Genomic DNA, 15,126 nt, shown 5'->3' on the forward strand with positions numbered 1-15,126 from the left:
GATCTTACTGCACTCCCCCTCCCAAGGTGTGTGTGTGTGTGTGTGTGTGTGTGTGTGTGTGTGTGTGTGTGTGTGTGTGTGTGTGTGTGTGTGTGTGTGTGTGTGTGTTTGAAGGGGTCAGCATCATAATCACTGAACTAGAGAAGAAAGCTTACTTTTATCTGTGAGATATTACCCCCTCTCCTCCCCTAGCCAAATTCCATGAGCCCTCAAAAATCATTTCCCCACAGACTTTGTTGTTAGGCAGTTCTGAATTCAAGTCCAAGTCGTGACACTTCACTGTGTGACCTTGAGTAGATCTCCTCATTTCTGTGTACCTCAGTTTCCTGATCTGTCAAATGAGGATGATTATGCTGTTGTCTTCCTAGAGTTTTTTTTTTATTAAGGTGTTATTGATATACATTCATATGAAGGTTTCACATGAAAAACAATATGGTTACTACATTCTCCCATATCATCGAGTCCCCTCCATACCCCATTCCAGTCACTGCCCATCAGTGTAGTAAGATGCCATAGTCACTATTTGCCTTCTCTGTGCTACACTGTCTTCCCCATGATCCCCCTTACACCATGTGTGCCAATCATAACACCCCTCAATCCCCTTCCCCCTCCCTCCCCACCCACCCTTCCCCACCCCTCTCCTTTGGTAACTGCTAGTCCCTTCTTTCCTAGAGTTTTTGTAAGGATGAGACAATATGTATTTATACATTTATCTCAGAATGTTGCATGGAGCAAGTGCAAAATGAACATTAATCATCATTTCTTGTTATCTGTGGCCTTATTCCCAGGCATGGCAGCTTTGGTTCACGTCCTGACATAATCCCAAAGCCTTGAGAGCCATTTTGATTCCTACAAAGATCTCAGTGAATACAAGGAAGCTCCGGTATGTGACAAACAAACCTGAACTGTCCTCAGTGGTCTGGCGTGTCCAATTCCCAAAACAGATCCAAGGATCCCTTATGGGGCACAGCCTGTGTGGGACGAGCTCAGGAGCATTCTGGGACTCAGGGCCTCATGCCTCTTCTCATTTGAGAAGTCCACAGCTGAATTTCCCAGCAGGGATCATTGATCACGCCAGCCACTGATTCCACACACATGGGGCTGAGGCTGTTTGTGGGGGCCTCTAGGACAAATACAGCTCTCAGTTATTTTTCTTGCTTCTGACCAACTAACTAGGGGGAGAAGGAGAAGTGAGCTCCTACTTTTCTGTGAAGGAGGCTGTTTTTAGAGGCAGACCATGGCTTAGTTTCAAACCTCATGTAACTCAGCAGCTCAGTTCTTCCTCCTATCAGTTAGCAACAAATGCTAACCTGCAGGGAAATGTTTGGTGGGGCCTCAGGGCAGGAAAGGGGGAGGGAAACCTATGTCTATCCCATGTCCTCTCGTGTACTCATCATCTGCGAATTCCAGGTTTCACCAAATGCTCACAACCACCCTACAGGTGGCACTATCATTCCCATTCCCACTTTAATTTTAAGTGAAGAAACTAACACTCAGAGAGGAGAAGTTAAGTGCCCCAAGACACACTACTTACGTGCACATTGAGACTCAGAGACTCAAATGGTACTGTATTGCATATCTTCCTATTCGTTCTCACAGTTGTTCCACCATATTTTAATAGATGGGAGTGTGGATAAAATGAAAGTTCCTGTGGCCAGGATTCTCACCTGGCCCTGGTTGGCTAGCTCACTACACATGTGTGGGCAATACGTTGTTATTGACTCTATATAAAGAGCTCTGCCCAGTGCTCTTGGCGACACAGTGGCAGGGCTGCAAGGCTGCAGGAGAGCAGAACAGAGGCTGGAGTGGTGGCAGCGCCGAGGACAGAGGCCCAGAGGATGGCTGTGCAGGATGGCTGTGCAGACAGAGGGGCCCAGAGGCAGAGACCCACTTGCTGCACACAGACTCGCTCTGAGTGAATGGGATTCTAGTGACTGACCTGCCACCTGGAAATAAAGTTGGGTATAGCCCTTTCACCCCAAGAACGTTTTGCTGTCAATTTCTTTGGTGACATTGAATCCATAGCGAACTTGCCTGGGGCTGAAATCCATTGGCAAGACAATTGACGAAGTCAGCAGGGCTCATTGGTGACCAAGGAAAGAGAACAGGCTGCCCTAATGGAAGGAGTGTTTCAGTAGCTGCCCCTGTGGATGGGGAGACATTTGAGTGTCCCCTGTGGACATGTGGTACTGTGTAGGGGTGGAGGACTGGGGTCCACCCCAAGAGAAAGCTGACTGAAATGACGTCACTGCGATGTGCTCTGGCCTGAGAGGAAGCAGCACAAGAAGGAGCAGCGGCCCGAGAAGCAGCAGTATGGGTGTGCAGGCTGCCAGGTGCCGTGGGGCAGGTGAAGGAAGAAGCCCAAGAAGGAGCGGCCCGAGAAGCAGCAGCACACAGGCTGCCAGGTGCCATGGGGCAAGGGAAGGATACAGTGGAGCCGTCAGCCCCAGAAATGGAGGAGTGGAGGCCCTGCTGGTGCTGGAGGCGTCGGCCCCTCCTCGGTTGGGACCTCATCTGGTTGAGAGATGGTGGAAAGCAAGAAGGACTGGGCAACAGCGGGTTCTTTCAGGAGAGGCGCAGCCCCCTCCTCAGGCTGTGGAGCACTCCTACTCTGCCTCTATCCCCAGGCTCAAGCACAAAAGGAAATACGGTCTGCTTCTGGAAGGAAGAATTTAAAGGGCCCCATGAAGGTCACGAGGACCCAGATGTGCGTTGGTTTGAAAAGGCAGAAGCAGACAGAAAGAAATTGGATGACTTTAGCTGTTGTGGCAGTTGAAACCGGAGCAGCGGTTCTGGCTGCTGAGGACGAAGCAGAAGGCAGAGATTAAGCAACAAGATCGGCCTGTGTGTCTGCAAGACTTTTTGCTGGAGAGGCTGGAGAAGGTGGATATTGTCAGGCCCACCCATGGTCCTTTGGTTAACTCCTTCGAGTAGAACTGGTTTGAATACAGCCAGGATGACCATTTGGTGGCAATGGATCTCCTCAGGCTTGAGGGTTATTATAATTTGTTGTAATTTTTGTTATTTGTATATTGTCGTACCCTCTGTTGCTATGGAATTTGGTTACAATGCTCCAGCTTTCTCACACAGGGACCATTGCAGAGGATTGAGGGTACATAGATTAAGAGGAAAGAATCCTGGAGGGTGGAGTGTGGATAAAATGAAAGTTCCTGTGGCCAGAATTCTCACCCAGCCCTGGTTGGCTAGCTCACTATGCACGTGTGGGCAGTACATTGTTATTGACTATATAAAGAGCTCCTCCCAGTGCTCTGTGAGACACGGTGGCATGGCTGCAAAGCTGCAGGAGAGCAGAGCAGAGGCTAAAGTGGTAGCAGTGCTGAGGACAGAGGCCCAGAAGCAGGGACCGGCTTGCTGCATGCAGACTCACTCTGAGTGAACAGGATTTTAATGATTGACGTGTGCCACCGTGGAAATAAAGTTGGGTATAACCCTTTCAGCCCAAGAATATTCTACCGTCATTTCTTTAGTCAAATGGAATCCACAGTGAAGTTACCTGGGGCTGAAACCCATTGGCAAGACAGGGAAACTGAGGCTGCAGGGTGGTAGACAATTTATTCAAGGACCCAGAGCAAGGCAGTAGCAGAGATGGGTTTTGGGCTTAGGTCTTTGATCTTAAACCCCAGGTTTATAATCCACTATTATAATTCCACTACATGATCTACATCCTCGCTGCTCAAAGTACAGTCTGTGAACCAGCAGCATCAGCCATCACCTGAAACTTGTGGAAGATGTGGCGCCTCTTAGGACCCACTTAATCTATGAATCGTGGTCTGATTCTAACAGTCCCCAAGGGACTGTGGGTACCCTGAAGTCTGAGAAGCAGTGGTCTACATAGTCCCTCTTTGCTGTGGGGAAACATTGGTTAAGAGGGCTTATGGTAGCTTGTCTCCAAAGCTGGCCCTGACAGTTCATCGCTTCCCTCTATGCAGATGCCACTCTTTATGTCAAGGGGTGGAACTTGTTTCCCTCAAATCTGTGCTGTTTTATGACTGGCTTTCACCACTAGAATGCTCCAGAAATGCTGTTCTGGGATTTCTGAGCAATCTCTACTTCTTGCCTCTTAGAACGCTGCTGCCATGCTGGGAGAAGCTCAAACCTGATGGAGAAGATACATAAGAATTGAGGCACTCTGACTGATGATCTCAGCATCCAGCTGCCCCGACTGCTAGCCAGGTGAGCAAACCATCTTGGATGTCCCGTCCCACTGAGCCCTAGATAACTGTGTCCTCAGCCAACACCACACAGAGCAGAAGAATTGCCCAGGTGAATCCAGTCAACCTGCAGAATTAGGAGGGAGAATAAAATGGTTGTCAGTGTAAGTCACTCAATCTTGAGCCCTACATCACTGAGAAAGAGATTGGTACCTAGAAGTAGGGTGCTTCTCTAATAGAAACCTAAACCATGTGGCATTGGCCTCAGAACCAGGCAGCACGTGGGGGCCTGACATGCCTTCAGCCTATTAATATAGGTGGGGAGCTTAGGGAGGGAATTGATGTTGGAGGTAGGAAGAAAATGGAATCTGAATAATGAAATGCCAGGACAATTGGCAGAATATCCCTGTGATAACATGGAGAGAGAAATGGTACCTAATGAACCTGTCAATCTGGTTAAGGAAAGTTCTAGGTAGAATGTTCAAAGTGCCGACTGACTTCTATTAAGTCAGAGCTAATTATTTTTATTCATTAAAAAATTCAGTGAAATCACAAATCCAGTTCCTCAATTGTGCTAGCCACGTTTCAAGTGCCTCCAAGCCACCTCTCCACTGAGGAGGGCAGAATATCACAGAGTAATCCACCGTTGCCAAAACTTCTACTGGACTGCTCTCCCCAAGTGTTAGTGGGGAACTTTCAGGAAGTAGACGACACACCCAAAGGGTTAAACCAAGGGACTGCTACTCAAAGTGTGTCCCCAGACTGGCAATATAAGCATCTCCTGGGGAGAGTCTGTTAGAAATGAAACTTCTCAGACCCCAGTCCAGACCTGCTGAATCAGAGTCTCAGGGTAGGGAAGGCAGAGTGGGCAGGAATCTGTAGTGTAGCAAGCTGTCCAGGTACTTCTTAGGCACAATAAACTGTAAGAGGTCCTAAAGAGAATTGAGGTATGGACCGCTGTAGAGTTCAGGGCAGAGTGAAGAGGAGCAGCGAATGACAGGGAAACATCAGGGACTAGCAGAGTAGAATCCAAACAGTGTTAGTGGGGCCCAGGGAGGGCTGGGCCCTGGAAGGAACCCGACCCCCAGGCTCTCTGGCAGCTGCAGACACAGTCAGTCCAGAGCTGGCGGGAGGGCAGCAAAAGCCCTCACCATCTCTCCTCCTCCCTCTAATTGTTCCACTGGAGTCCCTATTGGCTGTGATCAACCAAAAGCCAGAGGACAAAGGAGCCTCCTCTGCACACAGAGGGCAGAGGCAAGTGGACAGTGGATCTGGAAGGGCAGGTGAAATGGAGCCAGCACATTATGTTTGGGTGTTTTCTCAGTATATACATTTGATCTATGAATGTATAGCTGCTAACATTAGAAAGATGCTAGTACCCTTGGCAGTCGTCTTATTTACAACATCTTGGAGAACATGCTCTTAGCAACAAGGTCTCTCCATGTGATTTTAAGCAGGGAAATAACCACTATTAATGTTTCCTTCTTTATTTTTCTCTCTACCCCTCCTCCCCGTCCCCCTTCCCTCCCCTTTCCCCTTCCCCTTCCCTCCCCTCCCTTTCCCTCCTTTCCCTCTCCCTCACTTTCTTCCCACTCCCCTCTATCCATCTTTATATTATGTAACAGTGTTACAGTAAATAAAGTGTGATGTCCTGTCTTTTTCATTTAAAGTTATGTTTTGTGTCATTTTCTTGTGCCATTAAGGAGTCTCTGAAAACATGTTTTTTAGTGGCTGTGCAGATGGTTTAAAGATGATTGTTATTGTAAGCTGTTTCAGATCCTTTTGGGAAGTAGGTGGTATATAATGCATAAATTACACATGAAAAGCAAGTTGTTCTTAGTTTTACCCTCAACCTCGAAAGTGCAGCAGCTCCTTCTGGAATTGTTTCTCCAAAGCCACAGCAGCGGAGGGGATAGAGGCCAAGGCCAAAGGGGAGCCCCCAGGCGGAAAGGTGTTGACATGGGCGCTAGCGCCCAGGCTCTTGGCAGGTGCTGCCTGCGCGGCCGTGGGGAAACCTTTCTGGTCACATGAGGGTGCTTGGACCAGCTGAGGTTCAAGGTCCCCTTTAGTTCTGACTCCGATTTCTTATATAAATTAAATGTACTTGTAGACAGGAAAAAAAAAGCCTGATTTCAGAGACTGCCCTCTTCCTCCATTGTACCCTGGTTCCAGGAGGTGTTGTCCCCACAGTGGCCTCTGGCTTTCACTCCTGCCCTCTCTGCTCTCAACTCCACAAGGCAGCTAGAGCGAGCTGTTAAAGGCTGTGTCACATAATGGCACTCATCATAGTCTCCCTTGTCATGGCTGATGGGGCCCCACGTGATCAGGCATCTCACCACCTTTCTTATCTCATCTCCTCCTACTTCCTCCGGGCTCTCTCCTCTCCAGCCAAATCCATCAACCGCACACCCACTCGAGAGCCTTTGCACCTGCTCTTCCCTCTGCTTAGCACGTTGTTCCCTTACATTTCCTCACAGTGCACACCTTATCAGAGAGGCCTTCTGCGACCTCCCTGCATAGCCAAGCCCCAACCCCCACCATTCCCTATACCTTTCTGCAGTTTTACCTTCTTCCATGGCACTTACCGCAGGCATGATATCCATGGGGCCTCACTGTCTCTGTCCACTAGCATACACAACTCAGGAGAGCAGAAAGTCGGTCTCTCTTGGTCATTGCTATTTTCCCTGTGCTTTGAAGAGAACTTACTAGGTACTCAGTAAAGAGCACTTGGCAAGAAATCAATGAATACTCGGTGAGTGAATGAATGAATGAAAGGAAACTCTCTGGGGAAGGTCACTCCTCAGGAAGACAAGGTACACAAACACCTAAGCTTCACGGTGGGCTCGGTGGACTGATGCTCGGCCCATGCTCAGGGCCTGGACATTTTGTATGAAAGCCATGATGACACCCTTCCTGTCACGCATCTTTTCCTTCCCTCAAGCCACCTCCCAGCTGCTCCTCCTGGCATCTCTCCAGCACTTTCCCTGAGTTCTGATTCTTTTCATCCCTGCCCTGCCCGATGGTCTGTGGTCCCCGCTACACCCTGCAGACTGTGGCTACGACCACCTCTCCTGCTTTCATGGCATTTCAGGGCCTATTTTAACAGCACTCTGCTGCACGGACCCTCCTTCCCTTCAGCATCAGTTCCTGGAGGTGGAGCTAATGTCTTCATTTCAGTCATTTGCTCAAGCCACACAATTAATTGAGCAGCCACCCTGGTGGGGACCTGGGGACAGTGGTAGACAGACCGAGATGGTTCCTGCTTTCACCAAGCCCAAACTCTGCCAGGACAGACAGACATGAAACACATAATGGGATGAATATATCCTAAAATGACGATTATACTAAGTGTAGTGGAGGGGAATCAGTTACCACTCCTTGAGTGTCTCCACATCTTATGGAGTTAGTTTCATTTTATCCTCACATCAACCCTCTAGTGTGAGCCTAACCCAAGTCCTGTTTTACAGTCAGGGAGATTTAGTCTCAGAGGAGACTTTCCCCAACGTCAAATATAGGCATATAGATGTGACATATAGTATATGTATATATTATATGTGTGTGTGTGTGTGTGTGTATATATATATATATATATATGTAACAGATGTATTTATATGTACAAATGTATTTTTGTGTATATTTAATGTATATGAAATGCATTTAATCTCTTATACAAATATATATATGCATATATATTGTATGTGTTATATAATATATATTTTAGATATTTTACTGTATATGTTTAATATTTATATATTTGTTTGTAGTATTCATAAATTTATATACTGGTGAGGATGAGGAAGCTGTGCTCCAGGAAAAGGGGATGATTTCCTAAAGGTCCTGTAGCTCATATATAAACACATTTGGGATTTCAGTCCTGGGTTCTGATTCCCAAGCTGGTTCTTCTTTTAGCTCTACTATGTCTGCTCCCAGCTCTGACACCCACAAGCCTCTGCCCTCTTGTCCAGATTAGAAAATCCTTTCCCATATCAGTGGGAGAGGAATGCTGCCTTGCTCTCTCCTCAGGCACGGAAGTGCTCATGCTGTCCCTGTGTCACAAGCATGAATTAATTGACTGAGAAAAACTCGAGCCCAGAACACCTGGCCTTCCAGTCAGCATTATTGCGTCCATTACTCAACCCCATTCAGCGCCTGCCTCCTCCTGATCCCTGCCGGAAAGCTAGGTGGGAGGACAAAGCCACAGCCTCCTGGTCTGGGTCAACCAGCCCCATTGTCTGTGTCCAATGGGGCCTGTTCAGCTCTACTGCCTCCCTTCCACACTCGGGGCTGAGCGCTGCAGGTGTCTATGTCTACCTGAGTGGAACTGCCATTGGAGAGTGTTATCATGCACTCACAGAGCCTCCATCCAAGGGCTGAGCCACACTGAGGCTGGGATTCTGCTCTAATGAGAATGTAGCTCAGGACCCACCTGCCAGACTGAGGCAGGGGTTCTGGCCTGGCGTGTTGAGAGTCTACCATGAATTAGGAAGTAGAGAAGGAGCTCTGAGCCCAGTAAGTCAAGGTGGTAGCTAACATGATTTTATTTTCACACATTTCCTGCAAGCACCTAGACACTGGATGGGAGATTATATGATTTTGTTTTATATACATACCTCATTTTTTGATACATATATTTTTTACTTCACTAACACATGCACACATGCAGATACATATATATACACTTTCTGGAGTGATTAAGTCGTTAAAGTGGAGAGTACTAAATTTGGATAAAGGGCAGTAGATGAACTGGCAAGAGGATTCAGCACCTGACGACCGGTCATGGTATCCTGGCTCTGCCACCTCTGCTGTATGTTCAAGCCCTTTAATCCTTCTGAGGCTCCATTTTCCCGTCAACACAGTGGGAGTTCCAGTACAAGCTGTTGCTCTTTGAGCTCACCTCTCCTTCCTGCATATGGTCTGCACAAAGCATTTATGCACACAGTGAGCAAGAGCCAAAAGACAGTTGGAAGGGGGAGAGATGGAGAGGAACGGGCCACAGCATGCTGCCTGGATGGGAATGATGGGCTGATCTTGCACATGTGGCTCAGGCAGAACTGGATAGGGCTTGGAGGCTGGCTTTGACTTCTGCCAAATGGAGGCCAGGGACAAAAGAGCATGCAAAGGAATGAGGACTGTCTGTGCTTCCCTCCACTGAGGCTAGAGGGTAACCCAGCATACGCAGAGAAGTAAGACCCTTTATCCATTTTGCAGAGGGATGAGCAGAAAGTGGAAAGCAAGCCCTGCTAGGACCAGCTCTCTGGGTCTGTTGCATAGATCAGAAGAGAGCAGGTTTGCCTTCCAAAGCAGTGACCTGTGGTGAAGCATGGCCCAGTGAAGATTAGACTAGAACATCTCTACCCTGGGACTGGGTGATACACAGATGATGTGATATAGAAGGGCAGGATTTCTCCTCTCCCTTGAGAAAGAGTCCAGGAATGTGAGCAAAAAGGAAGAAACACACTCTCATTTGAAACACTGTCTAATTTGGTCTTCTCTATCATTGCATTGAAAGGCTAGCCCAACCATTAACTGGAATACAGTTCTCTTCCTTGGAGGAGGAGCAGAAGTGTGACTGGGCAGTTCTGCTCCTACCTTCAAGGAGGATTCTCTCCTAACACACCCTTAGGTGTTTTCCTGGAGCAGGGGACAGATGGTTCAGCTCTTGCCCTTAGGAATTCTCTGAAATGGATCGTGACTGCTCCTTCATTTAGTGAAGGCTGTCGGTACTACAGCAGCTGAAAATTCACTCCCTGTTCCAATGCCCAACTCACATTAGACCCAGTGTTGTTGTCCAACATGGGCTCCTAGGAGCATACCCTGTCCCAAATGGAAACCATGTAACTCCTCTCCATTAACTCTCCTTCTCCTGATAAATTAGAGTTCAAAGAAGCTGGAGTCTAAAATTCTTTCATTCCCAATTTTTACTTAGTCTGAGTAATTTCATTCAACTGTGTGAATAATAATGACAGTAGCTGTAGAAGAAGTAATAGCAGTAGTAGTAATCATTGCTGTGACATGCTGATCACTTACTATGAGCAATGGCCGTTCTAAGCATGTTCTATATTTATTTGATGCTCACAACTACCTTGTTATTAATGTCAACAACAACCATGAAGTTTGTGCTCTTACCTAGTTCCATTTTACAGATGAGGAAATAGAGGCATGGAGGGTGAAGTGATTCAGCTAAGGTCACACGACAGGTTCTCAAGTCCACACTCTTAACCACTAGGCTATGGACCTTGCATCCATGGGGGTCAGTTAACAGACCTAGTGTTATCTGGGGAAGGCACTCTCCATAATTAATGCTTCACTAGGAGGCTAGTCACTTTATATCAGTTGTAAGGAACTTAAGAACTGTGAGCTTAAACCCAGTTGCAAAAATCTTCCATGGTGAGGTTGTGATCCTCTGCTTCCCTTGTTCTGGGGAAGAATCCCCTTAAGGGTTGTAGCTCTCTTTCATAGAGTGGGACTTGCCTAAATAATTCACACTGGTTTTCCTACCAATTGGGATATTTCCTGAGGTGGCATCCCGTCTCCAAATCTTGCTTGAGGCTTTCTTCTTCTCTTTGAAAGCCTCCAGAGTCCATTTCCCTTTGGTTCTGTTAAGAGCAAACCCACCCGCTCTCCTTTCAGCTACAGGTACCTTACGTTGGATGACATTCCAACCAATGCGTGGTGCCTTACATTTTCCAAAGACCCCCAAGGACCCCGTTGCCTGTGCTAGCCCAGATGTTTCCATCTTAGCTTTAGCTCAGCGATTTAAGTAATTCAGGGAAAGTCGATCGGTGAATGGGAAACTTAGCAAACTGGCCTTTGGGGAACTGATTGTTGTTGAGTTGGCCTTTGGTGTATTGGTTTGTCTGTGTGTTAGCCTGACTCCAACTCTCATAGCTTGTCAATCCCTGGTCTTTCTCCTTAGGAGGAAGGAAGGAAGAAAGAAAAAAAGAAAGGAATAAAGGAGGGAGAAAGGACCACTAGTCCTGAAGTAAAACTCGCTGACTTTTAATTACAGTCTATTTGATACACAACGTAATGTAGTTTTCAGGTGTACAGCCTATTGATTCGATACAGTTATGTTGTGGTATGGTTTCCATGGCAGCCTTGGCTGACACCTCTATCTTGTCCCATAATTATCATTTCTTCTGGTGCTGGGAACATTTAAGATCCAGTTTCTTAGCAAGTTTAACGTTTGTAACACAGTTTTCTCATCTGTAATCACTGTACTGTGTATTAGATCTCCAGGACTTAACTTATCTACTAGTTGCAAGTATATCCCCTAAAAACTCCATCTCTTCCATTCTCTCACCCTCCAGGCCCAGTAACCACCATTTTACTCCATTTTTATGATTTTGTTTTTTTTAGATTCTACGTGTAAATGATATCATGCAGTAGTTGTCTTTCTCTTATTTTGCCTAACATAATGTCCTCAAGGTCCATTCATTTGTTGCAAATCGTAGGTTTTCCTTTTCTCTCAAGGCCAAGTAGTATTCCATCGTGTATATGTACCACATCTTCTTTATCTATCCATCCATTGAATGACACTTAGGTTGTTACCATATCTTGGCTATCATGAATAATACTGCAGTGAACAGAGATGTGTGCATGTCCCTTTGGTCTTTTACTGGGCACGTGGTGTGTACCAAGCACTGCTCTCCACACTTTTCGTGGATTAACTCCCTTCATTTCACAATGACCCACACTCCAGAGCCACGTGATCATCACTCCAGAGCATGAGGCCTAGAGCAGCCCAGTGTGCACCTGCTCAGAGTCACAACCACTGGACTAACCACTGGTCTCTACCACCCCTCCCAGCTCCTGCAGAGCCAGTGGTCTAGCCTGGGGCAGTGGTTTGCCTGGCCAGGCTTAGTGGTCTGGGGAAAGGGGAGTCACGACAAAGGAGAACTGTCTAAATCCTCTTCTCAGAATCACCAGGTCTAAGCAGGTTCTTGAGACATCACGAAACTGAATTGTGTCTCCCCAGATTCCACTTGCTCAGCCTCCATCAATAATTTTACAACCCAGACAGCCGAGCCATGTAGGGAAGGCTTGTTGCTGCTGGACCATCTGTTTTACTCCCTGAGGTTTAATGTATCTTCCTGAGAAGCTCAGGCAGGACTCTGTGCTGCTTGTCCCCCCTGTGCACTGTCTGGGCAGAGTGGGAAACGGGGCCCTGAAAACCTCAACTGCGGTCCCTGGAGACCCTGACAGGCCCATCCACATGTCAGGGCCATGCCTCGCTCCGGGCCCGCAGCTGCATGGCTACCAGGATGTTATCTGCCGTGCTTCCCATGCCTCCTTATCCTTCAGTGCTCAATGCCAAGCCTTCAGACCCCAGCCTCTTCAAATGTCCCCAGGATTCCTGCACACCACCCCCAGCTCAACCTCTCTGTGCATCCTAACCCCTTATTCTTCATCTAGCCATGTTTCCAGCCTTGATCTGACTTGATTCAGTTTATGTACCTCCAGGGGGTGAGGAACTCGGCATTATCCTTCCTGCATCCTGCCGGCGCCTCCTCAGGTGTCAGGAGGGAGATCTCATTCTCTGGCAGCCTTCTCTCTCTCAACTCAGTGCAGCTCCTTCCTTGTTGGTGTTCAGGCCAGACACTCCAGTGCTCTCCTCACGTCCACATTCAGTCTGTCACCAAATCCTGTTGGCTTCTCCTTCAAATATATCCAGAGCCCGACCATCTCAGATCTTCCCTGTTGGCATCTCCTGGTCTAAGCCACCATTATGAGTCCCTGGATTATTGCAGCAGCCTTCTAAAGGGTCTCCCTGCTTCCACCTTCACTTCCTAAGGCAGAGTGAGCCTTTTTAAAAAACAGGACTTCTTATCACTCCTCTTCCCCTGGGGTTCCTCATCCATTCAAGGAAATTGCCAAGTCCCACCAGGACCTACAAGGCTGTCACCCGACTCGACACCTTTCCACCACAGTACCCGCATTCTCCAGTCTCAGTGCCTTCTTGGAAGGTCCTGAGTTTCCTAAGAACTTCCCTGCCTCAGTGCTAGTATGTTGTTGCCTCTCCTGGGGTACTCTTCCCCCACATGCCCTCAAGGCTTCATTTAGGGCTCTGCTCAAGGTCCCCTAATCCAAGAGCTCCCATGTCACCTTCTGCCCCCTTCCATGTTTAATTCCCCAACTGATCCTTATAACCTTCTGACATACCATAATTTAGGTGTTTGTCTCTGTCCCCCAAGAAAGGTCCATAAGAGCAGGGACTTTGTTTTATTCTCTGCTTTATCCCAGGGCCAAGAATATTGCTTGGCATATGGTGGATCCTCAATAAAGATATAATAAGCACCTTGATTTGAGAGGCAGGAGAGGGAGTGGTTAGGAGATGAGGCTCTGTAACACATCTTCCAGAGTTTTAATCACAGCTCTGCTGGGTAACATCTGATGATCTTGGACAAGTTATTATGCCTCAATTTCTTCATCTGTAGAAGGGGTGTAATAATTCCAGAGAGTTGTTGGCAAGGTAAATGTGTTACTACTTGTGGAACATTTAAACCAGTGTCCAGCACATTCTCACTTGTACTTTGTAAATGTTTACTTATTATTACTGACTCCAGCCTCACATTCAGCAAGTGAGTTGTGAAAATCATTTTAACCTCTTGGGGCTGCAGTCTTCTTACTTGTATAAGCCCCAAGTCCTTGGGATGGCTAAAACTTCTCGCGTAATCTACCCATATCATCTCATATGCCTCTCACCTTTGCTCGTGAAGCTATAGCTACCCCAGCCTTTCAGTTTCTAGAATGTTCCATGCATCTTCCCACCTCAGAAAATCTGCACATGCAGGTTCCTCTGCCTCCAGCACCATTCTCCTGCTTCTTCATCTGCCCCTGCTTATCACTGACATTTCCTCAAGGGGGCCTCCCTGGCTGCTAATCTACATGGAGCCCATTACATGCCCTTTGCTATGGTCTGAATGTTTGTGTCTCCTGCCCTGCCAAATTCACATATTAGAATCCTAACCCCCAGTATGGTGGTGTTAAGAGGTGGGGCCTTTGGGAGGTGCTTAGGTCATGAGGGTGGAGCCCCCATGAATGGGATTAGTGCCCCAGTAGAAGAGACCCCACAGAGCTCCCTGGCTCCTCTCACCAGGTGAGGATACAGTGAAAAGTCCATGAACCAGAAGATAGCCATTCCCCAGTCATGCTGGCATCCAGTCTCCAGACCCATGAGCAATGCATGTCTGTTTCTTATAAGCCACCCTTTCTGTGCCTGTTTTGTTACAGCAGCCTGTGTGGACTAAGACACCCTCCTAGCACTTTGCAGTTTTCCCTTGTAGCTCTTAGGCAGTAACTCATTACTTTATTGTGTTCTTAGCTGTTGAGGGCATCTGACTTCCCAGATAGACTGTGAGTCTCAGAAGGGCAGTTTGCTTCTTTGGGCCACTCACCACTATATATCCCTTAGCCTGGCACAGTGCCTGCCATACATTAGATCCAGAATAATCTACTGTAATAATAATATGTAGTGAATGAATTTTGAAGGCATGTAAGGCTAGGCTCACTTATTTAAATCTCCCATTGCTAACATGCTCTGTTTGGGAACAGTTGGGGAGGAATTCAAACAACCTTCTCACTTAGATGGTAGCAGATTGTCAAAAGCAGTGAAAACAAGCCACTGGCATCCTAATTATTGGAGTGTTTTCCCTTCCACCTGGGATTCTGCATCTTCTCTGGGGGGTGAATGATGTTCCTTAAGCTTTTGAAACCATCCAATACAACTTGGAGCCCACTGTCACCTCTTCCTCCACTCTGGTCCTAATAATCATCTCTCTAGGCTCTGGCATCAGTTAATTTAGGGTAGCAATTAAATGGAACCAAATTGCTCTTTAAATACCATAAACCATTTAACAGAATAGCTTTCATCTACCAAATAGAATTAATCCCCAAAGTTAGAAAAATGCTCCAAGTGCACAGAGGTGTGCCTGTGTGCATTTTTCCCTTCTGC

General features: G+C 47.2%; 1 long non-coding RNA gene across 1 annotated transcript in view; it reads left to right on the plus strand.

Moving 5' to 3' along the window:
• Nucleotides 1-2,298: 2,298 nt before the first annotated feature.
• Nucleotides 2,299-15,126, plus strand: part of LOC130679135 (uncharacterized) — a 126,161-nt gene continuing 113,333 nt past the window's right edge. Inside the window, exons 1-2 of the long non-coding RNA XR_008992128.1 lie at nt 2,299-2,883; nt 4,086-4,194. This is a non-coding gene — a long non-coding RNA (uncharacterized LOC130679135). The remainder of the gene's footprint in view (nt 2,884-4,085; nt 4,195-15,126) is intronic.

Source organism: Manis pentadactyla, chromosome 10 (assembly GCF_030020395.1).
Source record: "Manis pentadactyla isolate mManPen7 chromosome 10, mManPen7.hap1, whole genome shotgun sequence".
In the NCBI taxonomy this organism is placed as follows: Eukaryota; Metazoa; Chordata; class Mammalia; order Pholidota; family Manidae; genus Manis; species Manis pentadactyla.